This window comes from Dromaius novaehollandiae, chromosome 21 (assembly GCF_036370855.1).
Source record: "Dromaius novaehollandiae isolate bDroNov1 chromosome 21, bDroNov1.hap1, whole genome shotgun sequence".
NCBI classification, from domain to species: Eukaryota; Metazoa; Chordata; class Aves; order Casuariiformes; family Dromaiidae; genus Dromaius; species Dromaius novaehollandiae.
The window spans coordinates 4,945,593-4,971,586 of NC_088118.1; the positions used below are offsets into that span (position 1 = coordinate 4,945,593).

General features: G+C 43.0%; 1 protein-coding gene and 1 long non-coding RNA gene across 2 annotated transcripts in view; one reads left to right on the forward strand and one right to left on the reverse strand.

Moving 5' to 3' along the window:
- The first annotated feature begins 782 nt into the window (after positions 1-782).
- The window catches only part of GRAMD1B (GRAM domain containing 1B), a 169,763-nt gene continuing 144,551 nt past the window's right edge, over positions 783-25,994 (forward strand). The window contains exon 1 of the mRNA XM_064524292.1: positions 783-948. The gene's annotated coding sequence lies outside the window, so the exon portion shown is untranslated. The remainder of the gene's footprint in view (positions 949-25,994) is intronic.
- LOC135330515 (uncharacterized) lies at positions 11,955-23,126 on the reverse strand. Its single transcript, XR_010392535.1, has 3 exons — positions 23,005-23,126; positions 15,335-15,424; positions 11,955-14,367 (listed from the first exon to the last, which is right to left on the reverse strand). It is a non-coding gene; the product is annotated as an uncharacterized LOC135330515 (long non-coding RNA).

The window sequence follows — 25,994 nt, forward strand, 5'->3', positions numbered from 1 at the left end:
TCACAGGCATGTTGAATTCATCAAGCTATATTGCCTCCAAGTTTAAAAATAACCCCAGAAGAACAATCTTTTCCCTCTCCCAGTTTTGGTTTGCTGAATTCCTTCTACATTACTTGGTCTCCTATCTATACATCTAATAAAATACGAGATCACTGGGACTTATGTGGACAGATTTGGCAGCATTTCTACATTTATTTGGATTCTAAGGCATGACTCTCCTTCTGTTATTAATTTTTAGGCTTTCAGAGTATGTGCTTTTTTGTAACACTTAGGTATGACTTCAGTTATTCTGCTTTGGGTTATACTGGTTTGTGCTCTTAGTCGCAAAGAATTCTAGTCCTTTTCTTTCTTTTTAAAACATTAGGTTCAATAGAAATAGTGAGAAAGGATCAACAAGTAAATGAGACCTTCATGATCTGAATTGGGGGAAAAAAAAAAAAAAGGTAGAAACTGGACAGCAGTGTATATAACAGCCCCTCTCTCTGGGCGCCTATTCTCTTACCTACATTGACTTCAATCTCTTGACATACGTAGCTGGAAGTACTCAAGAAACCCAGTTTACCTAGCGGCTCACCTACAGAATTCTGCTGGGTGCTGACTTCCTTCGGAAACTGCAGCCTTCCCGTGCAGCTGTATGCATGCCTAGGGTAGGAAGCGGAGATCTACTGCACTGAAACGTCAATTGCTGCTTTAAATGGTCAGACCTGGATCCAATTATTTCTAAAGCACAAAAATTATGGTCATGTCATACTGCATCAGCTAAGACTGGGTGTGGGCAATACTTGGACAGGAGACCTCCAAGAAATGTGCTGAGAATCACAGGAAGTGGGTTGGGATACTTAAGGCTCTTACTTTCACTGTGTCTGAGTAAGACCAGTACCACATTATGCTGTGCAGTGTGGGAGAGCACCTTTTTGAGGCTAGAAAAGCACAAACTCATGTGTGCAGGTAAGCAGTTTCACCCTGATGTACTTGTCAAATCATGGATGTGCTGGGGGGGCATGAGAACGGCATGGATGGACAACTGGCTGGATCACTGGGCTCGGAGGGTAGTTGTTTAACTGACGACCGAGTGGTGATCCTCGCGTTCATTACTGGGGCTGAGACTGTTTAAGATTTCCGTCAGTGATCTTGATGGGACAGAGCATGCCACCCGCAAGCTCACGGGCAATCCCAAACTGGAAGGAACTAGATGTGCTGAAGTGTAGGGCTGCTGTTCAAAGGAACCTTGAACTTCAAGGCTCCCCTCAACCTGTTCCTCCAGCCTGTCAACTAAAATAGGCGCGAAGTCTGTCACCTTTGGTGGAATAACCCTGTGCAGCAGTACAAGCTGAGACCAATTCTGTTGGTGGCTTTTGCCTGAACTTTGATTGTGTTTCTTTCGAGAATGATAGTGCTATTTTTTTATCACCTCTTGTTTCCTTTGGGTTGAAAGTTCTGTGGGAAGGATAACTTCTTGCTGTGTGCTGATGTAGCTCTTCAAAACAGTGCCCTGATCTTCATGTGATCATCTCGATGCAGTCATGAGAAATAAGCAGTGATGAGTGTCTTCACTCACAGTTTGTATTCTCTGCTCTGAGGACAGACAGCATCTCAGTGGAACACATTTCTGCTGTGTTGCAGCTGGTAGGATTAGGATACCTTGTTGTTCCTGTTAAGGCAGTTGATCTTTGAATGCGATGTGCATGAATGTAAGCGATTTTGCGATGAGTTGAGTGGTGCATACATTTGGCTCTGTAAACCGCTGCATTGTCGTATTTCCCTGCCTTCTTCCAGATAGCTCTCTTGCAGGATATGATCTCTCTGAGCTTATGCTCATGATCCTTAGCCTGTCTGTGCTTAATCTCTTAGATGCAGACTACTGCTGTGATGCCTGCAGTGAACAAAATTGATTTGCACAGAAATGGCTTATCCGTCTTGGTTTTGTCCTCTCCTATCTGTGACTTCTCTTGGGAGAAGATCTGGCCACCTTAACCATTTGGAAGAGGCTTAACACGCATGCTGTGCTGTGAATTAATCTTGTTATTAAGTGAGCAAACTTTCTCTAAGGTATTCTTTGCTATCTGAAACTGAATTTCTGTGGCTTCTGAAGGGTCCTAGCTTAAGAAGGGCAGATAGACAAGCCAGGTTTGCTCAGTTATTTTGACAGCTGAGTTAAATAGCCTAGTCTCTAAGGAAGTCAGTTTTCAGGGTCCCAGTAGTAAGGAAAGAAGCAGAAGGATGTCCTTCCTGTACATGCAGAAATATTCATGAAGATGTTGAGATTGCGAGGCTGGAGTGAGAGTTCTCCATCAATAAATAAAGAGCATCAGTATCTCATGACATCAGTGAGGAAAGAATGACATCTCTTTTGCTTTTATTTCCTTCTGTTTTAGAACATTTGGGTTATAGCAGTCAGCTCAGAATGACACTTAAAGCAAGTTTCTGAAGGCTTTATTTAAAAAAAAAAAAAAAGACTATTTTGTGTTGTGCTGAACGAATCCATTAAGCACAGCAGGGGAACGTGCAGCTGTGCAGGTCTTCCCTAAGCCTCTCCCTAGGGTATCTCGGTGCCCAAGATAGTTGGCTAGCAGGTTCGAATACCCTGATTTCAGGCCACAGAGGTATTAGAGCAATGTCAGGAATGCAGGGTATACAGTAAGCATATGTAGGGAAGTAAGCAGAAAAAGCTGGTGAATTCAGTACATCAGCAGGGATAGTACCTGTAGCACAACTTCAGTGCTTGCATGATTTTTTTGTCAGTTTACTCTTTGTGTGGATTTTTGTTTTGTTTTTCATCAGGGTCACTTCAAAAGGGTTCAGTGCTAATTAAGAGAGAAGCCCTATCCCGCCGTGTTGGTGTCTGCTAAAATCTCACTTTGACCATGTCACAACTGTCTCTTAGGTAGCTGGTGGTAAGAACTATGTTGAGACTCTTTTTCTGTGTCTCTGCGTTTCCTTAAAAATTCTCTTGTGCCTTCCAGACTTCTTTGTCCAAGTGATCTGCTTGTTGGCCTTTGTCCTAAGATTCAGGAAGCCTACCTGTTCATTTGGTACAGGTGTAGCCCAGGCTCCAAAAACCTATTTGGCTCTTCAACTGATTGTGAAATGCATAATCCCATAGGCTTTGGTGGGACAAAGCTTAATTTCTGCAGTTGAGATTATCCCCTCTGACAGACTCATAAGGACATTGGAGGGCTGCAAAATATCTGTGATGGTGGAGGTTCCCCCATTGCTAACTTATAGCATCTCTTCCAGACACTGAAACAAGCTCATTTTTGGCATGAAAGAATCGCAAAGCGGGGGGCGGGCAGCCTGTTCGATTCCTGCAGACGAAAAAACTTGTCAGGATATCGTTAGAGCCCTGGCCTCTGATGCGTGATCTCAGAGGCGGCAATCCTGTTTCGGTGCAAACTGCAAGGGCCTCCCCTACAGAAGGTTGCCACTGAAAATAGCGATGCCCAGCCTGAGTACACATTGCTGTTCTGGTGCACCAGTTGAGTGGCAAAAGAGGAGGGGCTTGGCAGACATGAGCTCCTGTTCTGGATGACTTTACCTGGAGGTAATCTCTTCCACCAGGCTGACTCTGACATTAAAAATGGAAGAGGCCAGGGACATTTTCCACCCAGAGCTCAATGGAAAGTGGCAGGTGTCAGATTTTTGCAAATTTTTAACTCTAACTCACAGGCTTTTGCTGACAGGGACTTGAAGGCTCCAACCTGGAAAAGCTCCAACCTAAATCTCTGCAGCTAACTTAACATACAAAATATTTTTAAAAAGAGGGGGAGGGAGAAAGGGCAATGAGGTTAAAGGTAGAAATGGAAATTAGCTCAGAGAAGCAGTGTGTGGGGAGACATCTCATTTGTGTACTGTTAGTCAGCTGAAGATGTTCACTTGCATGCTGGTTTAGTCATTTAGAATACTGTCTCTTTGCCAGAAACACAAACATGAGGAACAGTGTTTTCCTTCTCTTGTCTTTCAAGCGCACATGGAGAAAAGCACAAATCAGTCAGGTCCTTGGGCTAACCTCTCCTGGGTTACCAGCTGCACCTTCTTTGTGTGTTTTGCTTCAAAGGCTGTATAGACATATCCTGCATATAAGTACATACTCGGTATCGTGTTATTTAGCCTACCATTAGATGAGGAACAGATGCTACAGGAAAGCAGATCACAACTTTCAGTGACTCATTTCCTGCTCCCAATAGATAAATGACGGATCTGTCTTGGGCAACACTTGTGTATTTTGTCATGGCAATAAATTTCATGAATTAACTTAACCCTGCAGACTGTCTTGAATGAGGTGCAGTCTTAGGACGAGGCACACGATGAAGATACAAGGGCTTAACAAGTTACTGCACATCAGGTGCTGTATGCTAGCTATTCACAGTTTGAGGCTGTTGTAACTGCAAAATGATGCAGCCCATGTTAGATTGATGGGAGACACTCAGGCTATGTGGTGCCTGGGGAACCTCTGTCTGAAGCTGGTGTTCATATCAGCTTTCAGACAGCTGCTTCAAAGTGGTATGCAAACTGGCACCTGGCAGGGAGCTGCCCCTGCTGGGGGGCAACTAGCTCGGGGTGGGGGTGGGGCTACCACTTTCTGTCAAACAATACAGCGATATAAATTGTTGAACCTTTGACTTCAAAGATAAGGAATTGGCTGAGACATGCAATCTGGAATCTGTCTGGGCTCCACAGAGTGTATTCACTACTTGGAGGAAACAGCTTTGTGTAGTAATCAATTCGGATTGCAGCTCGGGGAATGAATCTGTGTACAACAGCTAGTATTTCCTTGCATGCACCTGGACAGGAACTAGATGGAGTTAACTTGTTTTCAGAGACTTTGAGCTTTGGATTACTGAAAGAACAAAAGAATGTTTAAAGGGAATATTCTGGCTCAACTAGACCTCTGAATGGAGGAATCCTGTTAATAAATATTTGAAACTTCCTCTCCCAAGGATGTTAAGTTCTGTCACAGAACTGTACTTTTCCATTGCTCTAAAAATGAGCTTACTGGGGACGTTATCAAGAGTCAGATACTCTAAGTACTGCAATTGTGGCTGAAAGCTGCTTTATATATTCTAGTGGCTTTTGCCTGTGCTTTTTTCCTTTGAATTATCTTTTCTATTTACATGGCTTAGTCTTGCTGCTCTTTTTACTCTGTTGTATTTTCTTCAGCTGGGTATCTTCTTCAATACAGGGGTCTCTTTTGGCAGTTATTTGGGGAGGAGGGTGTATGCAGTCTGGCACTGAGCAGAGTCTATCAGCTCATTATGAGAACAGTGATCGCAGCTACTAATGAAGACAGAGTATCCTCCTGCATCTCACAGGAAGGAAGCTTTAAAGAAACTGAGTACCCTCCTTGTCTTAACAGCACTTAGTTTCAGATCCTCGAAGGTATTAAGTGCATTGCACTGATTAAAAATGGGACTTTCAAGATCTCGGTGTGGCCTTATGAAGCACAGGATGGTTCCTAGGTTACTTGAAGAATAAAAACCATTATAAAAGGACAAAACCTGCCCTGTAGGTAATGCAATGAGAGGATAAGTGTCCCTCTCCATTTTTTTTTACTAAAAGTCAGTTTCATCTCATCTGAGAGACAACACTAAAGTCTTCTTCCATGTCAAATGACTTATCTACTGCATCCACAGAATGTCAGACTGTCCACATCTGATCTGTAAAGTTTTTCAGATATGTGATGGGATTTGAGTCTTAAGAGTGTGGGACAGGAAAGAAAGAGGAAGGAAAATGGAAGCAAGGGAAGTTTTACTGCTGACCTGTCACACAGATATGAACCTGGCTTTTATGTGTTCTAAGTGAGCTCTCAGATCACCTGCTATTTTTCTTTTGCTTTCAATTTTTATTAGTTCAAAATCTAAACTCTCAAATACTTCATGAAGTGAATTTCTTGTTTTCTCACTGTTTAAACTTCTAAATGCAACTGTGTATGCAGGTGGGCTTTCTTAAGGAGTTATTCTTAGCCTAGGACGGGCGTACCCACTCCATGATTGCTGGCCATATTAAAACAACAAAGTAATTCTAAATAGAAACGAAGACTGTTCAAGCTGAAAGTTGAATTCAAAATTGCTTTCTCACTGTAGTGTTCAGTCATTTCATCTTGACTTTTTTACGGCAACCGTTACAGTGCCTTTAAATATTAGAAGCAGTAAAATAATCATAAGAAAGAAGGAAATACCTTGACTCCTGGAACGAAACGTTCTGATACTTTTTTCCTACTCCTTTTCCTCCTTCCTTCATTCCCCTCCACTAAAGCGGAGTGCAAAGTAAGAGATTACATGTTTCACTTGAACGTGAAAAATGTCAGTTTGGTGTAACTGCCTCCTTTTGAAGGAAAGCTGTTTCATCAAATATGACAGTGAGCTATAGCAGCTCTAATCCCCCCCTTCCATTTGGAAATTGTATGCAGACGGTACCCAGCTATTAGAATTCCTAGGCAATATTGCTGTTCCAAAGACACTGCTGGAGAGGTAAGGTTTGGCTTCTTGCCTTTTGATCTAGTTGCTCTTCTCCTGTCACTACTTTTATTCGTTCAGCTCTCCTTTTCTAGTAGTTTCCTCTAAGTTTGGTAACCTGAGGATAAGAAGTTAGTGTCTATGGAGGAAAAAAATACTTCTTCACTGTTGGAGAGATGCTTTTGCTCGCCTTTTTTGTTATAAATGTTTTAGCGAACCTTTAAACAAGCTGTCACAGCGTGGTACTCTGAGCATTAACAAGAGCCTCCATAAATAGGTTGTAAAGTGATAGCTATGTGAGCCCTGCTGTTGTTTGACAAAGGCTCAAATGTAAAAGGCATAAAGATAAAATGCTACACCTGTCCAGCTTCAGCTGAAGAAGGCAGCTACTAGCAGAGAGCTCACAAGGTAGCATGCAAGTTTCAGGTGAAGGGTGTGTGCATATGTCCTCATGTTGATGACACTGCTGAGGCATCAGAATTTTTATTATTTGTACCATACCCTATGTCATCATTGCAAGGCTGCCTAGGAGACCTGCCTTAGTTGTGGGTGGCCAGGTACAAATTTAAAAGAATATTATCTTGCAGAAGATGAAACCCCAAGCTAGAACAAGTGTATTTGTCAGAGCAGAAGTCCAGGTCTTGCAGTATTCTTTTTCTGATGCTGGCTGGTAGCAAAAGCTTAGCAGATGACTAAGAACAACTTTCTGCCTTGCGCAGTCCTGACTTTTTGCAAGGAGTGGTTGAGAGTCCTTGAGCCAGAGGCTGTAACTGCCTCCCAGTATTTGATAGCTGAAAACACAAGCTAATTCAGTTCAATGGAGCCAGGGAAACTGGAGGAAGGTAAAACCTACTGTTTTCAACCAGTCCATTCATGACTCAAAACTGTTCCATACAAGTTTAGGACTTAATGTTTTATCAAGCACCTCAGCATAAACAGTCTTAGACTTTAATGTGAATCACTGTATCCATAACTATGTTGGTATAACTGTTCCTTTTCATGCAATAGTCTATGAACATCTGCTTGTGTTACACAATAAAATATGCTTGTGCACTACTTTAACTGATTTACTTCAAGTACTTTGTTTTTGTACTTAGTTCTGTTATACCTATGCTTAAACATATTTAGATAAGGCACACAATAGCACACAGATTACCACCTCTGAGGTTTTCTGTTAATGAACAGTTGGTCCTCTGCCTGTGGTGTATGTAAAAAGGCTGAGCTTCGTATGTTTCCCTCAGTACATAGCTCTGAATTATTTATGACTGACCTTCAAAAGCAAAGGAAAAAGTGAAAAGCTAGTTAATGAAAAAGCTTTCAAAATCTAAATATGCTTCATCAGTACATTGTGCGTCTCTGGAACTGAAGACAAAATAACATTTCTGGGAGATGATAAAGCAAAAGCTCTTCGGAACAAAATGAAGGAAGTCGTGCCCTGTTGTCTCTGAGCAGAGGGATGCTGGGTGGTCTGGCTGTCACTTGGGGAATTAAGTTCTGGCACACGCAAAGCAGACAGATATTCTGCTCTTTTTATTTATTTATTTATTTTTATTACATTGTATCCTAGTCTTCATGCTGAGAAGAAAGAACTTACTGGGAAGTTCACCTTTTGGGAAAATGGGGCTCTTCACCGATAATGCTATAGTTGCCTGAAGACAGATATTTCTCGTTTTGTTAACAGATGGAGCAGGCTATGTTCTCACCCTGGCCTGGTGTAAGAGTTTATACGTCATGCACAGTGCGGCCCTGGCACAGAGTTTAAATAGTAGCGAGCCTGTCCTTCCGGACAAAACAACGTTCCCTTTGGTTTTGGGCACATATGCTTCTAATGCGCGTAGTTGGCTGTTTTGACTCTTATTTTTTTTTTCTTGTACTATCCCCTTTTTGGTGGCAGGATGATTCTGATCACTTCAGAGGGAAACTATGTAGTTCTGTTTGCTTGTTTTTTCACCTGACATCCGGAAGGGAAGGGAAGTCAGAGCAAGAGGGTTACCCTGGTGGATTCTACAGTCACTCTGCTGAACTGGACAGGCAGAGAAAGACTGCAAAAAGAGGCTGTGCAGGGGGCTTGCTAGCATCTGCTAGGCAGTGTAGTCTGCATGTTAGGGGCTTAGCTATGTCCTTCTGAAACAACTTTCCCCTGTAGAAACTAGTATGAACACATAGTAGCTGGTAGTGCAGGTCACGCTTTTTTCCATGCTGTGTGAAAGCTGTATCTTGTTTTGTCATCTGTAAGTGGAGCCTCCACTGATAGAGAAGTGTTTGTGAGTTTGCTCTTACCTTGCCTCACTTTGACTGCAGCTTCAGCGTCCCCAAGAAGTAATGCAAAGTAATAGAGGTTGGGGAGCAACAGCTGCATCAGTGTTTGAAATCTGTGCCGTTTCTCACACTGTACACAAACTCAGTTCAGTGTCAAGGACAACATTCTGGTTTTTATTCTTCCTTTCATCCTCTTTACAAAGAGCTCTTACATTACTTTCCCGACTTTGCTTAGTGTGCTGTGAAAAATGGTTTTCCCCCTGGACTGCAGGGTGGGGGGAGGTGGGTAGGTTGGGGAGTGAGCTGCAAATATTCCTGTTTTTTAGAATCAGAGACTGGCCGCAAAATGCGGAGCTCTTCTCTGTCCCGTTGAGGCAAGGCTGTCAAGTGATTTGTTGCTTGCTCTATCGACTAATGCTCTGTTTTTATTAAAAGTGGATGTAAACTCTGTGTTCAGGATTGCTAGCTCTGGAGTTCTCTGTCTAAGTATTCCACAGAACAATCTGGCAGCAGATTTGGCACTACCTCACCACATTGGTATGATTGGATGTTATCTGAAGGGAGGAAAGAGGATTCATCCCATTAAGTAGTAAAGGAGGAAAACAAAACTAACTTGAGGGAGAATGCTGACTGAAACATGAATTTTGTTGTGACAGGCACTGAGGGTTGGATTTGTACTTAAAGAATTGGATTTCGCGATGCTTGTTGCGTCTTTTGGGCTGGCATGCTTCTGACATGGCTGCATAGACTGAGAGCTGTCACAGTACATCTGAGTACAGAGTCCCACACACTCTGAACATATGTAGAAACTTAGTAAAGGAAAAATGTATTTCAGGCAGAAGTATAAGTTGTTACAGATAATGAGACACATGCTCCCAGAATATTGTTTTTTCTTTTTTCCCAAAGTATAACTGCCAAAAGAAGAGAAATATTTGCTTAATGAACAATTTGCAGACCACGCTCCATTTGGATCAATGCCTCTAACGAGGAAGACGTCCACCAACGCTTCTGCTTTTCTCTAACCTCTGTGCATCTGGAATCCTGATTGCTGGGTGTTAATTTCTCACCAGCAGCAGAATCTGGTGTTGTAAGTCATAGGGTCAGATGCCTCTCTAGGAAGAGGATCAGATCCAAAGCAAAACTTTATCTCCTGCAACTTTGTTGCTGAACAGACTACGCATTTGAGAATTGCGGTGAAGGGTGTGTACTCACATGGTGTAAATTCTGTGCTGGCCAGAGTCACCTGAGGATATAGTTAGGCTCTACTGCTTGTTTTGACTGGCATTCCCAGTCGTTGTTAAGCTAATCCTCTCTAAACTAGGCTAGTTTAGAGACTGTTTTCTGACTCTGCTATAGAAGTTGTCTGCAACTTGGAGCTATTTGCTTGGTCTGTCAGTGCCTAGGTAGCGTCCCATCTATTGATGAAAAAAAGTGGTGGTAGCTATGATTACATCTTTCTTGCCCAATTAGCTTCTGTAGAGCAGGGACGGTTCTGGTAGGTACGTGGCATAATCCCCTCTTCAAACAGAGTTTTCGCCTGCCCAAGAACTCTCATTTCCAGGAGTTCAGAGGAAGGTAATCTACAGCAAAGAGCCACTAGCAAAGTGGCTAATGGTGGGGAGGAGAAAGTAGAAGAGCACATGAAGTGTTCATAGCCTGCCTGCCTTTGAGGGGAAGGATATGGTAAGAGGGAAGCTTTTCATGGTATTTTGTGGCTGTAGCATTTGAAGAAAAAAAACTTTGAATTGCATGGGAAAAATCTGAATGAAGTTTGGGCCTGTTATTTGTCATCTTGCTGTTAGGAAGGCATATCGGCCATCTTTCAGAGGGCTGCTGCCTTTCACGTGCACATACATGGTACCTGTTCATCTGCTTGTGTGCATATACATGTGTTCCTGATGGTGTGTGTATAATTTTTCTTAGTCTTCTGTTCCTTTCCCTTCAATCGCCAGGACACTCTTGATTGCTGGTAGTTTGGGAATGCAACCCACACATATGTTGTCTTGCACAGTGAGGTAGAAAATGTCTCCTTGTTTCAGGTTCTCTGTCACACTGACTGCAATTATCTTTCAAAAGGACAGGATGATCGTTAGCAGCAGGAACGCATGATTCTTGCAGTGCTCAGGCTCTGCAGGAAACATTAGAAATTATTCCTTCTGGCTATTATTTCCAATGGAGTTGGACCTTAAGCTGAATTTTGGTTAACTGCAGTTTTTCTAACTTAGGAGATGTTAGGGGCTGGTGCTAGAAATAGAATAATCTAGCTTAGTATATGAAATCTTGTGGCCAAGGATCTTATCTTTTTCAAAGGGATTGGATTATTACTTCACCATATCCAATAATCTGCCAGTGGTCAATATTGATTGACTATGGCAAAGAGTAAAACACTGCTAGCGTACTATCACATACTTAAACAAGACAATTTTCTATTCCTAGGTATCTGTCAGTAAGTTGAATTTTGCATTCAAGGGCAACTTCTAATAATGATCTCTTACTAAAATTTTTTCATGTTTCACTTCTGTATTTATTGGTGAGGAAATTATCTAAAAATGTGATGCTTGCCACAGTTTGGGCAACCGAGTTACAGGCAAGGACTTTTTTTTTGAATGGGAACTTTGATTTCTACTCTGTATCACCTAAGGGTTTTTAAGAAAGATTGCAACATTCCAGTTGGTTCAAAGCTATTTTCATCATGGCTATATTGAATCCTGGAGCTGCTAAGACTGTGTTAGATGGAATGTCTTTATCCGTTTGACCTTACTCTTACGGAGAAGGTACATGGGTCTTCCAGCATAACCAGATGTGTTACTTCATTCTGTGGCCTATTTGGAGAATGTAGGTTTCTAACTTTGGTCCTTAGGTGAAAGCTGCATGCGCTACAAATCACTGTGTTAGATGTTTGCAGCATATATTTTATGTGAGTACTTGCATTGTCTTAGGAGCGCTTATTAAACTGCTCCCATGAGAAAGAAAGAAAAAAATGATATGATGTTATTCTTGCTAAGAAGACTTAAATATGCATTGTGGAGCTAAAAAAAAAAAAAAAAAAAAAAAAAAAAAGCAACATTTCTCAGGAATTGTTGGCCGCAGCATTTTCAAGGAAAGTCAGAGTACATTTATTATTCTAAGGTGGGATAAGAAAAATCTGAGACATGTAACTTGAAACAAAAGTGGAACAAGGGATGTGAAGAGACTGGAGACAGTGGTCTATTCCAATCATTAAATATTGAGGCATATGTCAAAACCAATGAAACTGATGAGTGTGCTTCTGTTGATGCGATTGTTATGAAAATTAGGACTGGAGAGAAGACAATGTGAAACAGGATGAAAGCTCTGGGGCATGACAGACACAGGTTTATTAAAACTACAGTCCAGACAGTAGCTGCTGTTCAATCTAAAATTTATCATTAAGTGAGTCTCCATTTCTCATATCCTGTCCCTCAGATGAAGATAATGGGGCTGTGAAATGTTGTGCTACAGTAGTATTGGAGAACCTTATTTAGATCTGTGCATGTTGACACTGTATGCTCTACAAATACTGAAAAGAAAGCCTGTCCCTATCTAGAGGTTTATTTCTTTCCCTGTGTTAGGCTAAGGAAAAATTTGGAACTGAAAAGCTACTGTGTTTGGAAAGTGAGGTTTCAAATTCTGCCATACAAGCCCCCCTTTTTTTGTGCGTCTCTGACTATTGGTTTGAACGGATGAATTTCTAGGCTCTTATTGTTTTAGAAATGATGCCACCTTGTGGGCTTGCTCAATAGGAAGGCGGGTGGGCTGTGCAAAAGATGGGGACTCGACTGGGCTGGAGACTGGAGAGCACAGTACTGGCATGATTCTGGTGTGTTGGAAAGGCTGGTAGGATTTACCTTTCTGCCAGTGTTCTACTTAGTCCCTCTACCATTATCCAGCCTTACACTGATCTTCCCTTTCTTCCTTAGTGTACTGTTTTTTTTGTTTTGTTTTTCCCCTCCTCCTCGCTATTGCTGTGGTATTTAGCCATCATTCCTACAGGATGATTTTAAAACCATTATTTTTATATTTGCAGTTCTTTGATGCGATAAGTATGGTAAGGATTTGTCTACCTTGGCTAAATGTTCAACTGGGACACTTCTTTCCACAGGGGTGGTGTGTAGCAGTATCACATCAAGTGTTGAAGTAAATCATTCTTACTAATTCTCATATGAAGTAGGTAGTGTGGCTGATGCGTGCAGCAGAGAATGGTACTAAAATGAAAAATCATAGATGAGGGAAAGAGAAATAATCTCTAGAAATGGTCATACTGTGATCTGAGGGAGATATTTGTCTTGGAGTCAGTCAAATGCTGTCTTTTTATTATGTAAATAGCAATTAAGATGTGAGGAGTTCAGCCTTCTGGGACCTTAACATAAGATCTTTGAGTAACCTGTTTCCAGGCCTTGACTATCTTTGCGTGTGTGTAGTTGCTCTTACTCCTACTGCTGTCTCGGAAATTTAGTCTATTTCACTGGCTTTTATTGTAGAAGTATACCTTGTTCTGCTAGGTAAAATATTTGAAGCTAAATGCAGTAGGTGTACCAGTCATGCTGATGGGTTGCCTGACAACTCCTAAGACTTCTCTATAGCTATTTCTTTCTACAGAGATGTGGTCTTACAGAAACTCTGGCATGGGAATGTCTTTTGAAATCTCTAGGTGGAAAACAGTTTTCTGCATCATCTGCCTCCTGGCTCTTTCTCTCTCTAGCTTCTCCCACCAAATGGAGACACTGCACTGTGATTAGTGGTGATAGTTCAAAATAATCAGATTTTTTTTGTCAATGTTAATGGCAGTTCTGTGGCTAAATCCCCTTAGCTGGCTTTGCAAACCTTAACAAAGCCACCTAGGCAAAATGTGTTCCATTGTTGTGGTGTCTTGGAGTTCCTTGTTGGGATCTGAGGTTCTTGTGCTAGAAACATAAGAATGATTGTGCTCTACCAGCACTGTGATTACTTCAGCCCACCAAGCAGAGGTCCTCAAAGAGTATGGCAATCCCTCCTTTCCTTAATTTGTATGACACGGTATTGGCTGTGCTCTACCTTCCATGCTGTACATTAGTAATTAGCTTAGTTCTGCCTCTTCAGAGCGAAATGAAAGAATCCTGATATTATGCAGATGTGAGACTCTCTCTCCTTCTGCTTGCATGGGTTTGCATTACGTAAACACACAAGGAAACATCTCTCTCTCATTTTAAGTACTTGCGCATTGGGGATTAGGGTGCCTATTAAGACTTACTACACCTCTTGGAATGTGGTTTCTTTAAAGCACATTTACAACATATAAAATATACAGATCAAGTGTTAACATGCTTTGCATCAATGAAGGTACCAGTGTGTTTTTCTTGCATCTTGCTAAAACTCAGTCTCTAATGTTATTTGGTGGCAAATTCTGTAGCTTAGCTGCTGTACAGATTATATGTACAGGAATAATGTGAAAAAGCTACGTGTCTAAGGACGATTAACTGCAGCCTACCTGAGCTAAGGCACGCTTTCATGCTGGATGGCTTCAGTGTCAGCTCAACCCTCTAGGGAAGCAGGAGCTGTCCATGGTTCCACATCCCAGTCCTCTGGCCTTAAGATGCTTCCAAGCAGAGGGTGTTCTGGGTGCGGTGAAAAGGTCTGTTTTCTGCTCCTTCTCTAAAATCTGAATGTCATAAATGATGGTGATACAATTGAACACACAGCCCTGAGGATAGTGTTGTAGGGACCAAAAAGCCCACCCCATTGTCTTCAAGCATACTACTATTGGCCTTGTAAAATGTCACAACAATTGGGTAAAAATCAAGGAAATATCAATGGTCATATCTTAGCATTCTTTTTCTTAAAGTGTTCAAAAGGGGAAAATGCAGTTTCTTCTTTACAAGGAGATAAATCACTGGCAGAAGTTACTTTGAAAATTTGCCCACTGAAGTACAGAAGCTTAATCAAGAATTTAACTTATGGTACGGGCTTGGAAAAACAAGTGCATTGATGCTTTGCCATTTTGCTTAGTGGTACTTAAGCAAGTCTACCAATACTGTTGATAACTTATTTCTATTGAAGAGTTCAACTTGTGGACAAAATTATTTATATATATATATATATATTTTTTTTTGCATATATGAATTCTTTTTCTTGTTTTTTTTTTTTTTTTGGTGTGTGAAGTGACATAAGGTGCCAGCAAACCCCTCAGTTATGCTTCCTTATGTAGTTTGCTCGCTGCCTTCTCATCTCTTTAAGCCATCTAGTGGCTTTATGCTACTTTTTCCTATCTGTGGTAACTTTAATTTCCTTGTTAACAGTAACTTTTTACATTTCTTGGTTGCCATCTGCTTACTGCCAACTTCTAGAACTGCTGTTACAAGGCTTATTTGAATTTTAATTTGCAGTTTTAAAAGCAGAAGTTAGTAATTTCATGTATTTGCCAGAGGGGTTCAGAAATTCCAACTACACTGCCAACAGTTGTTCACTCAATGAAAACTTTAGTAACTTTCACTTACTGAACAGTAATCTTTTCCTCAAGATTTCCAAGGGTTTAACTACACTAACCAAGTGGTGAGCTGAACCCACACGTCTGAGACAGATGAGGCATAGAAAAGTAACTTCATGAAAGTTCCTGAGAATGCTAATACCTGGGGCTGTTCTGTAACCATTCTACTTGCTGATGTTGATGAGAGGCCCTTAGAAGGATCAGACTGCTTCTTGTGCTGTTCTCTTGTGTCCTTTAAAAAAAAAAAAATCAGCCATTTGTGAGAAGATATTCACTAAGACGAAGGAAGGTATATCAAATACCTGCAGTGTTTTCAAAGGCCAGGGTGATGGGTAGAACATATAGACATACTGGCCCGCAGCATCAACAAAAACAGTTGTTATGTACTGTGATATCTTGTGACAGTGATGGACAGAAGAAAAAAATGTGTTAATGGCAGAGCATAGCAAAGCTGTGTGGGTTTCAGGTTTTTTCTACTCATCTGGGTGGGGGGGGGGGAGAGAATCTTCCTTCACACTACAGCTATCTCAATTCTGTGAAGGCAAGATTTGAAAAATCTTCTAATTATAATTGCTGCTTTTTGTTACAGCTAGACTTTGAAGATGTTTTCCATGGTAGAAGAAGTGTTTACCATTTGGGCTGAGGCTATGATTCTTGTATGCTAGAGTTTCTATGTGCAAAGCAAGACCTAAAACTGGCGAATCCCAGCCCTGAAAAGAGCTATGTTTATTATCTGTTATATTCATAAGGAAGTGATTGGAAGAGTGGGCTTAGCTAATAGGTTTTGGCTAGCAGACTGGTCACTTAAGGTCGTAAGCCATGTGTACATTTAACCTGGTTATTCATTATAGTCCAGAACTGGAGTGGGCTAGAAGTCTGCAACCATTCAGCTTTTACATATTGACTGCTGCTTGGCAAGCCATTACGCTTCAGTAATGGCCTAACTCCTTGTCAGCTACCCAAAGCTTTCTTAGCGCACATAAGCTTTAATACTGTATCTGTAGCGTAAACGATACCTCTCCGCCTCTAGACCATAACTTATTTCAGTTTGTTAGGAACCCATCTATGCCTCGTTAGCAATGACCCTCTTGGGTGCTGGCAATGGGGTGTGTTTACAGATTGTTTGCAAGTTGAATCTGTGTGTGAGTTCTTTTGTAGAATGACATTAGTAACCTGTAAGTTCCTTCATGCATTAACTATCCTCTTGCTGTAAAAGGTATAAAATAAAAAGTTCCTGGCATGAGAAGCTTGATGTTGAGAAATCCTGTGGGTTTTTTTTGTTTTCTGTAAATTGTGTATTTTGTTTTTTTACTAGGTTTCACTGTAGATCAGTCCAGTTCTGAAGAGGAAAGCAGATGCTAAAATGCCATTGTACTTGAATAACTAAAAAACTCTCACAGAATCTTACAGTGAATCTGCTTAAACTCAGAGGGTTGGGAAAAGAAAACAAAAATGCCTGCTTATTATTTTATGCTGCCACTGAAATACTAGATTTCTCTGTCACAAGAAACAAGTGTGTGTGAAATGAGCTTGTGGGTTGCCTGCGAACCAGAAGCATCCCTTCTGTTTTCATTTCATAACAAGCATTCCTGGGGGAGACTGCCAACACTTTTTACATGTTAGCAATGATTATCTTGATACATACAACAAGCACTGTCTGACTGTGGGGTTTGGGCCTATCAGAAAACATATTTAGTATAGAAACTACACATGCTAAGGGGACTTGAGGGCAGGAAATAAAAGAAAAAAAAAGAGGAGGCTAGCTGGCTGGGAGGTGTTTGCTTGGCTTTAGAGCTGGCGCCTCAGTGTTCCAACCTAGCCCTTCTCAGGAGGGACTGAAGCCACACTTCAGTACAGTGTGAAATGTCTTTCCTTTTTTTCTTGGCGCTCAATCATTAATACTCTGGGAAGCACACATCTCTTCAGTTGCGAAGATGAAAAGTGAGTTTTAGTAGAGCTCATAGCTGGAATAAGCACGGTATGTGCAGTTTGTCTTACCCAGGTGGCTGACTTCTCAGTTTGCAGCAGTAAGTACCTCCTGAATGCATCCACCAGTCCAGTAACTTTCACAGGGACCAAACTCCCTGCTAGCCCTAGGCCTTAAACTTCTGTGCTGGAATGAAGTCCTAAAATGAGCCAAAGGCCTGATCTGTGTCCCAGTAGATGGAGCCCTTGCTGAGCATTCCTGTTCCATGAGTACTTTTTCAGTTGCTGCTCCATCAGCTGAACATACCCTGGCAAGCACAAGTCCATGAGTACTTGCAAGGGTTAGTGCGATAAAGAGGAAAGTGATATAGTTGAAGCTGTCTGTGTGTTGGCAGATGCGTTTGCTTCAACTTTCCATTAGGACACGTAGGAGTGTCCTAGTCATGTTCTTTGTGAATACCTCTTTCTGCTTTATCTGTTACTGGATGCTAGCTGAATCCCCTGAAGGAAAACCAGGAGTCAGAACTTGCGTGTAACCCTGTTAACTGCACAATCATTTCCTTTTCAGATGACAGTCCTTTGTGTAAGACTGTCTGGGAAGGCTGATATTTAGCATAAGAGGAAAGGAAACTCAAGCTGAAAGGTGCTTATTAGGCAATGATAATGAGTAATATGTGCTGTTGATGGGCAAATGCCATTTTACTATGTAACAGAATTGCATGCCAACAGATGAATGTGTGCAAATGAATCTTTTGAACCGCTTAAAAGAACGTTTCAAGAGGCATGGTGTTTTGTGCTGTAGACTACATGATGAAGTGTAAGAGGGCATATAAGGGCTTTGGATTCTCCTTTGTGACAGAGGCATGGTTAGGGAGTTGAGAACTCTGAATTTTTGGGGTATGAATGTCTAAAACAGGAGGGATGTAGTACAGATAGTATGCTGTTACAGGGGCCTGGGGAATGAGGAATGAGTGCCACTGTGTTAAAGAAGCATTGGCAGGCATGTTTGTGTGAAACGTGCTATTTGGGTTTCCTGATCTATTTCCCCTCACTATCAAACATGCCAGAATGTGAGCTCTATAGAAGCACTGGTCAGTAAAAGGCTTTGCAGCACAGAAATACAAGAGCAGAAGCCATGTCTGCTGGGCTCTGTCTTTGTGATTTTCCATTTGACTTCAAGAAAGTATTCTAAGGCTAAATGGCTGAAAATAGGTTTGACTGAGTCTTGTATTTCAGGCGTAAACCTCCAAAGACTGCACTCCTTATTTTTCTGAGGTGCTGGGTTTTAATTCCCCAGGCCAGAGGCAGTGCTAGGATTATATTTATGAACACTACTGCTTATTATCCTCTAGCATGTAGGAACCTTAAACACGGACAAAGGAGTCTGTTGTGCTATGTACTGTACAAACATTGAACGAAATATAGCTCCTGCCCTACTGAGTTTACTGCATGCAAATTAACAGTCAATTACAGAAGGCTTAAAATAACTCTGGCAATTGCTGGCACGCTACAAAGAAGCTAGGCCCTACCACATCCTGTTCATCAGAGTTCTGTGGTTGACCTCTGAGTGGCATCTCTGGGCTGAAAGGCACTGAAGGGGTGGGGTGGCGGAAAGCTGGTGTTCTGCTTATCGTGAGGCGGCTACTTTCTTTTCTGCTCTCAAAAGAGAGAGGCTCGCCTTTACAAGGGAGGGATATGATGCTGCCCATTGCAGCTTTTGATTGTTGCCCCAGTACTTGCGCCTGGCGGTGAAGTTAATGGGACTGTGGGAAGAGTGCTCAGCCTATCTTAAAACCAAGGTGCGTTTGGATACGTGTTGGAATGAAGAGGCTGTTCTTAAAATGCTGCTCTCATCTTTTCCTGTGTGGATGAAAGTAGTAGCACAAAAGACTGAGCTTTGCCAGGTTAAGCCAAAGATTCTGAAGTGATTTGACATGTTCAGTTGAGCAGTGGTATTTGTTTATGAAGACAGTCTAGATAGTGTAAGTTAAGATACTAGCCAAATACTTCATGCAGTAGCGCTTGCATGCCTGTACAATGCTGGGAGTTACTTATAGCATCACACTTGTGCTTTCTAAGTAGTATGCTGCCTCTGTTCTTTGATACTCCCTTCTCTGTTACGCCAGCTTCTGGAATTCTGACTTCTTAGTTGTCAGTGGTGTCCTGCTGGCATCCCTAGAGAGCAGATGATTTGTAGTAATCAGTGTTCTCTGTAGCAATCAGCCTGCTTTTCAAGTGGTTGGTAATTCAAACTGCACTTGGAAAATGTTCCTTCAAAGTCAGCATGTGCCCTTGATGGCAATGTAGAAGTCGAAGACTTTCTCTGAAATTAAGTGGTCTGCAAGGCTAGCACAACAAACCACCCCAGCTTCTGCTGCCCAGGATGTGTGAGAAAATAACTCTCTAAACTTAAACCTTGGACTTGAGCGTAACTGGATTAACTGGAGGACCCCCCAGCTCAAGATCTATCCTCACTTCAGCCGCACTCCAGACTTAAGTGGTGTGCCAACAAGCTGTTCTCGGTGAAGAGGTCACAGTGAATGCGGTCTGGCATCACTAGATACTGTGAGAACAGCAGAAGCGGGGATTTGGAGGTGAAGTGATGATAAACTCAGTTTTAAACTCACTCTCTCATCTAAACGGGATCCAAAAATACTCAAAGCACCTTAAGCACCCACTAGAAGCCTTGTAAAATGGCTACGCACAGTGACAGCGACCCCTGGGTGGCAGCTGCTGAAGACAGAACGGCTATTTCACATGACAGTTGAGGACAGACAACGCTGTTTGTCTCCCAGGGAAAATAACACAAGCTACATCCTGGGTGGTAAGCCTATGTCCTGCTGGAGGCCTCTAGCTCAACCAGCTTTTACATTAAGATCTGGGTACATACTATGCTAATGACAGCTTTCCTCCCCTGCCTTTCATTTGCAATGCCTCTTTCTTGCTTCCTAGTCTTCTACGTTGCAATGTTGTGGCTTGTGTAGCAAAGCTCATGCTTTTTCCAGTCTTGGTAAACAGACTTATCAGACACGGATTTACTAAAGGAGACTAGCAGGGCTGAAGCCCATGACAGAAAATTGTCAAGGTAATGTACGCTCTCCCTTCACATGATGTGATCGTTCTTCCTCTGCCACTGCCTTACATAAAAACAGGGAATGTAGCCTCTGGGAATGCACTGGATTCAGTCGTGTAACAAGCCCTAGCAAGGAAAGACTGCAGCAGGAACATCAGTCTGGATAATACCAGCAAAGAGAAATAATCCTATTTGATACAAGCCCTGTGGCTATAAATAGAACGATTTGGCATGAAGTCTTTCTGCGGAGGTCCATAATGTGCCATAGTACTTGCAACAATGTAAATCATTTCAGTCTGGCAGACCAACTGCTGCCATAACCAAAATCAGTCAAAGTAATGTCCTGCTGGCCTTGCCTGCAACACCTGATGCCCAAGGCTCACAATGTCCTATTAGTTTTCCTTGCACCTACTAACAGCTGGCTGAAAGCTTTCTACCTCTGTTTCTGGGAGACTAATTCTGCGTGCCTATTGCTTTACCATCCCAAGTATTTTCAGCCAAGAGCCTGCTCTGTATCTCACAGCTCAAAAGCATGAATGCTGCAGGAAGGACATTGTAGAAAAGCAGTGAATCACAGTAAGAACACTTACGGCAACTCCATCTTGCTCACTATGTATCTATAGACAGCCCACACTGTTTTTAGGGTATTTTTACCTTAGAAAATGGTCTTGTTAAAAGGGAAGTGTGGCCTGAGCATGCACACTAGTACCACTAATGGAACTGGCAGATGTAATTAAAGTAGGGGGTACTTAAAGGAGAGTAGCTGGTGTATTTCTTTTGTAGCTTCTGTTTTGGGTTTTTCTTTGCCTGGATGGACTAGGTACAGTGCAGTGCAAATGCAATCATCTCTTTTTTTTTTTTTTTTTTTTCCCCCTCCCCTAGGCCTTTTGCTGATAAACCTCATGCAGAATGGTTGCTGTGAATGTTTTACTACTTGGCTCAACAGGCTAAAATGTGTAGTCCCAGGAAAGCAGAGAGTACTAAAAATTTTCATCTAGAGAAAGAGTGAATAATCCAAGTCTTGGATCAGATGTTTCAGATGAACTGTATCTAAATTTCTAGTACAGAAGGCTTGGTTTGGCTAATAATACAATAATGAACTTGCATGCAATTCTCTTCTATTGGAAACCTTTAAGTTCTGTGTACTCTACTGGGATGACTGGATGGTACTGTCTGCCAGGTCACTCCAACTTCTGTATTCGGACAGGCAAAAGAATTACCCTCGAAATATCTGTTAATTCTTCTCGCATGTAAAAACTTGGCTCCTATATCTAGGTAGGCTTCTAACTTCTATTTCAACTTTTTTGTGACTGTTAGTGAAATAATATCTTTATTCCTTACTCCTTATTGCTAGAGGAAAACTTGCTGTTACACTGGACTACTTGTTCCTGATTGATGGTGTTAAAGGATGACTAGACCTTGGCTCTCATTGGAACTGAGGCTAGCATGCCTTCTATTCTTTGTACTCTATTGCCTGAAAAACAAAAGATCAACATCTCCATGCAACATACTGGGGAAAAAAAATGGCTAAGTTTTGCAAGAGCAGTAACAGACTAGGAGTTCTTTGACAGTAAGGATACAATTTCCTGCAAAGGCAGCTCCTGGTATGCACATAGGGAAAACAAAATTAAGTGGAACTGAGAAGCAGGAAAGTTCATTGACCAATTCTCACTGTCGGTGTTTTGCTTGTAATCTGCGGGCGGTTCTACAAGCAGTGTTCCTGGAGAGATTTATAAGTGAGGTCCCAAGGAACTGTAGTAAAAGAAATTTCCATAGTCTGTTTTCTACCCTAAACCCCACCGGAACCTAGCGTGTCATCAGAATGCTTACAGAAGGTGCTTTAATGCCACCAGGGATTGGGCTTTTCCATTCTTAATAGTAGTCTTTTCTTCTTCAAATGGTAGTTGCTTCAGTGTACTGTGGCATGCCTTAGAGTCTCAGAGGCCCTCAGTGGCCTGTTGTGCTGGGTGCTGTGTAAGCCTAAAGGAAGTGCTACTCTCTGAAGAGCCTATATTCAACAGGCAGATGAACAGACTAGAAATAGGATGTGGGTAACTGCGATGCAAGTATTTAGGGCAAGTATTACTTGATAACTTGATTTTTAGAGAGCGCTGTTATCTATGAAAGCAGTAGATTATGCAGATGGCTGGCTGGATGATTTCTGGTATTTGGTCTTTTCATCTAGCTTATGGCTTGTTTTCTCTGTGCTTTAAGTGTTGCATAAATATCACACGTTAACTATAGAGATCCTCCCTCTGCTTTTTGATAAGAAATGGTTCTCTGTCTAGCATTTGCTTTTTCCTCCTTTGAATGCTGGAATCCAGCCATGGAGTTAGTGGTTTGTTTTTGTTTTTCCTGAAACATTTCCAGTTTCACTAGTGTTTTCTTGCTCTTCAGTGGGGGGAAAAAAAAAAAAAAAGTTGTGAAACTACCTGTTATTACCTCAGCAAGAGCCCTTATCAGAAAAGAAAGAAAAAGCCAAGCCATATGGAAATAAAGGTTAGAAAGGAACATAGTACCTACTGTATGTTATGGCTTATCTAAGCTTACTGATGATACTTAAGAACATCAACGGCATTGGTTGTTGCTTTACGTAAGTGTCCTGAATCTGCATCTAGCCATGAAAGAAGAAATTGTCTTTGCCTAATGGAAGCAGGCTGTATTTTACTATTGATTTTGGGTCTAGTGGGTCTGAGAAAGCTTAGACTGTCAGCACAGTAACACGTGGTAACTGAATGGGTATGATGGGGCCCAGTCTCTTGCTGGGGTATAATGCATACGTGCTTCATGTTATTCTAGCTGAGTTCGCTTACCTTCTGAACACATGCAATGATTCATTGCGAGGACTTTAAGATCCGTGGTAAGGTTTGATGAAGGCTTCAGTTCCATGACTGGAATCCTTTTGTTTGTCCAGCCTTCTGTTTCTTGACTTATTTTTAGGTTTTTTTCTGTATCAATGGAAGAAAGGCATAAAACTGTAATCACTTCTGAAGCAGTAACCTCTTGCCTACACTTCCTCCAAGGGGAAGGGAAAAGGAACAGTTGCATCATTAGCTCTGCTCTATTCCCTGGCTAGACTCAGTTCTTTTAGTACCTGGATGAATTGCAAAAGATTAAGAGGGGATAGAACATGATCAGGTAGTTAAAAGATAAGGAACTTGGGTGGCTAAATTCTATTTCTGGCCCTGACATGGCTCCCCAGGTGACACAGGGCAAGTCACTTGCCTTCCATCTAGCTCACAGCAACCTTTCCATTAATTCCTCTCTTCTGGGCAGCAGCAGCAGCTCTGAGTTAAATGGGAAACAGGTATATTTTTAATACCTTTGTTCTCTGTGCTGCCACCAGTCTCCTCTGCAAATGCTCTTAAAGTGCTGAGTGGTCTGAGCGGCTTGGAAAGGCACTCCTGGAACTGACGGATTAGAGGAAGATTTAGGGTATAAAAGCAAGCCTTTTGCCTCACTTTTGACGTTGGATAAGATGGGATGATACTCCCATTAAGTTCTTATGGTACCTTGAGATGCAATGCGGCAGAACGGGCAGAAAAACCTTGAGGGTTCATCACCTGGTCCATATGAAAACGCTGTCGGGGCTCTAAGCATGGGCACTAGTGGTGGGACTGGGTGCCCCTTCGAGAAGCCTCCCACTACACGAGGCAGCAGGGTCGCCCGTGGGGCGGCGGGCCCATCGCAGGGGCCTGGCCCGGCAGGCAGCACGGCCCGCTGGAGAGGAGGGAGCCGAGGGCGGCAGGGCAGCAGCCGTCTGCTCCTCCAGGCCGGGCAGGCAGCAGTGTGCACCTGCCCGAGGGAGCACTCGGCGCTGGGAGCTGCGGGGGGGTGGCGGCAGGCTCGGCGTGGGGGGCGGGTTGTTCCCGGGGCTGCCGCCGGCCTTTTCTCCCCCGCCTCTTCCCTCCCCTCCCCGGCAGGGACCGAGGGCAGAGCCGCCGTGACCCTCCTCGCCGGACAGGGGAGAGGACTCACCTGCTGGGGGGCGGGAGGGGTGGGGGGGGGTCCGGCCGGCCAGCTCTCCCCGGCTCCTCTGGGGCAAACCGTGTTGCAGCACCTCTCCGAGGCAGCGGGTAACTACGCAGTTTTCTAGCCCCCCCCCCCCGGCACGAGCGCAGCTCCTCACAGCCCCCTCAGAGCGGGCGGGGGCGGGGCGCGCGCAGGGGAGCCGGGGTTCTGGAAGGTTCCGGAAGGTTCCGTCGCTCGCGGCGCCGCCGGGCGCCGTGTAAGGGCGGGGAGGGCGCTCTTCCCCCGCAGCGCCGCGGAGCCCGCACGTCCTGGGTATCCGCCGTGCCGAGTTTCGCACCGGGGGGACCCGCGAAGGCGGTAGCCCCCGAAATGTCCCGGCTTGTGCGGCGTGCCGAGCCCCGGGGCTGCCGCGAAGCCCTCCGAGGCTGCGGGGCCCTTGGCTCGCGTTTGGAGCGCTGCGCGCTGCGGCCTCAGGTAAAGTGAGGAGAGAGAGAGGATGTTAGGGCTCCCCCTTGGGGGTCGGGGAGCCTGGGCTCAAGTCTCCTCCCAGTTCTGACCAGTAAATAATCAATTTCCACTACAATTGGTGTTTTAGCGTCCTAGCGACCTCCCTTTCCCGTCTGCAGAACTGGAGTGTGGTGTTAAGTAAAGAAATACCTGTAGGATTGCGAGATGCTTCTGAAAAATGAGAAGTTGTTCAAGTCTCCTGGGTAAAGTTGGTCCTTTCTGCTCAGAATTGGTGATGTAGGAAGTCATGAAGGATAAAGGGTGGGAAAGGTGGAGTCTGTTACCCCCCTCTGTATTGGGGGGAAGGGGGAGATGAAGACTGGGACTCGCTTGTGATCATGCAGGGTGTCTTGCAGTGCTTTCTCTCCCTCTCTTGAGTCTTACAGTGTCGACCTCAACTGCAAGATTCCTGTTAAGGAAGTGGCAAATTTGATTTATAAAATTTTACAGTAAGAGACATGTATTTGGGGTTATAACTTCTGCCTGCTCAAGGGATGCCTATTTGGTATCCCTTGCTCCTGATCTCAAGAGGAAGCAAGATATTGCTTTATAAACGATTACCTGGTAAAGTCTCACTGCTCTCTATTTCAATAGCCACTTCTGAGCTTGGAGTTTCTCTTTGTACGGTGAGTGTCTGTATTGTGCTTTGTCCTTCCAGGATGTTTTGTGAAGGCTGAATAGTGGAAATGCTAGGAGCCAAACAGAATAAAAACCTGTCTATCTGCTGGAAGAAGGTTCTCTGAAGTTGTATGCTCTTTAAATATTTCTGTGGTATTGATTTCATTTTCCTGAAGGAAAATTTAAATGCCAAGAGATCATGTTCATGTGAGCAGCTGTCTAACAGATGTGCAGGACAGAGATATACAGTCCTTAAAACTGTATTGTACGCATGAACTGATGGAATGTGAAAGCTGGATTTCAGAAAAAGTAAACCTACCTATTGCTAGTGTGCTTTGGGTACCAATGTGTCGTTAACTTTCTTCAGAACAATAGCTTGCTATATAAGCAGATCTCTCATTAGCAGTGTCCCTCCTCTTTAAGGTCTTGGGTACGTGCGGAGTGAAATGCCAGTTGACTGGCTTTATAAGCCAGTTCCCTAGCTTCCCTGTAGGGTTGAGAGACTGACTCAACTTGCGTAGTTGTCAAAAGTAACCGAGTCCCATTCTCAGAGGTCATGCCAAAGCTCAAGGCGCTCGATAGCTCTCATAACTGAAGCATTGGATTTTATTATATAGTGAGTTTGAATGTAGCGGCTTGAGTGTTGGTGTTGCCCTGTAAATTGGTGAGAGTCTGTAGCAGTCTGCACTCCCAAGGTTTGGCTGGA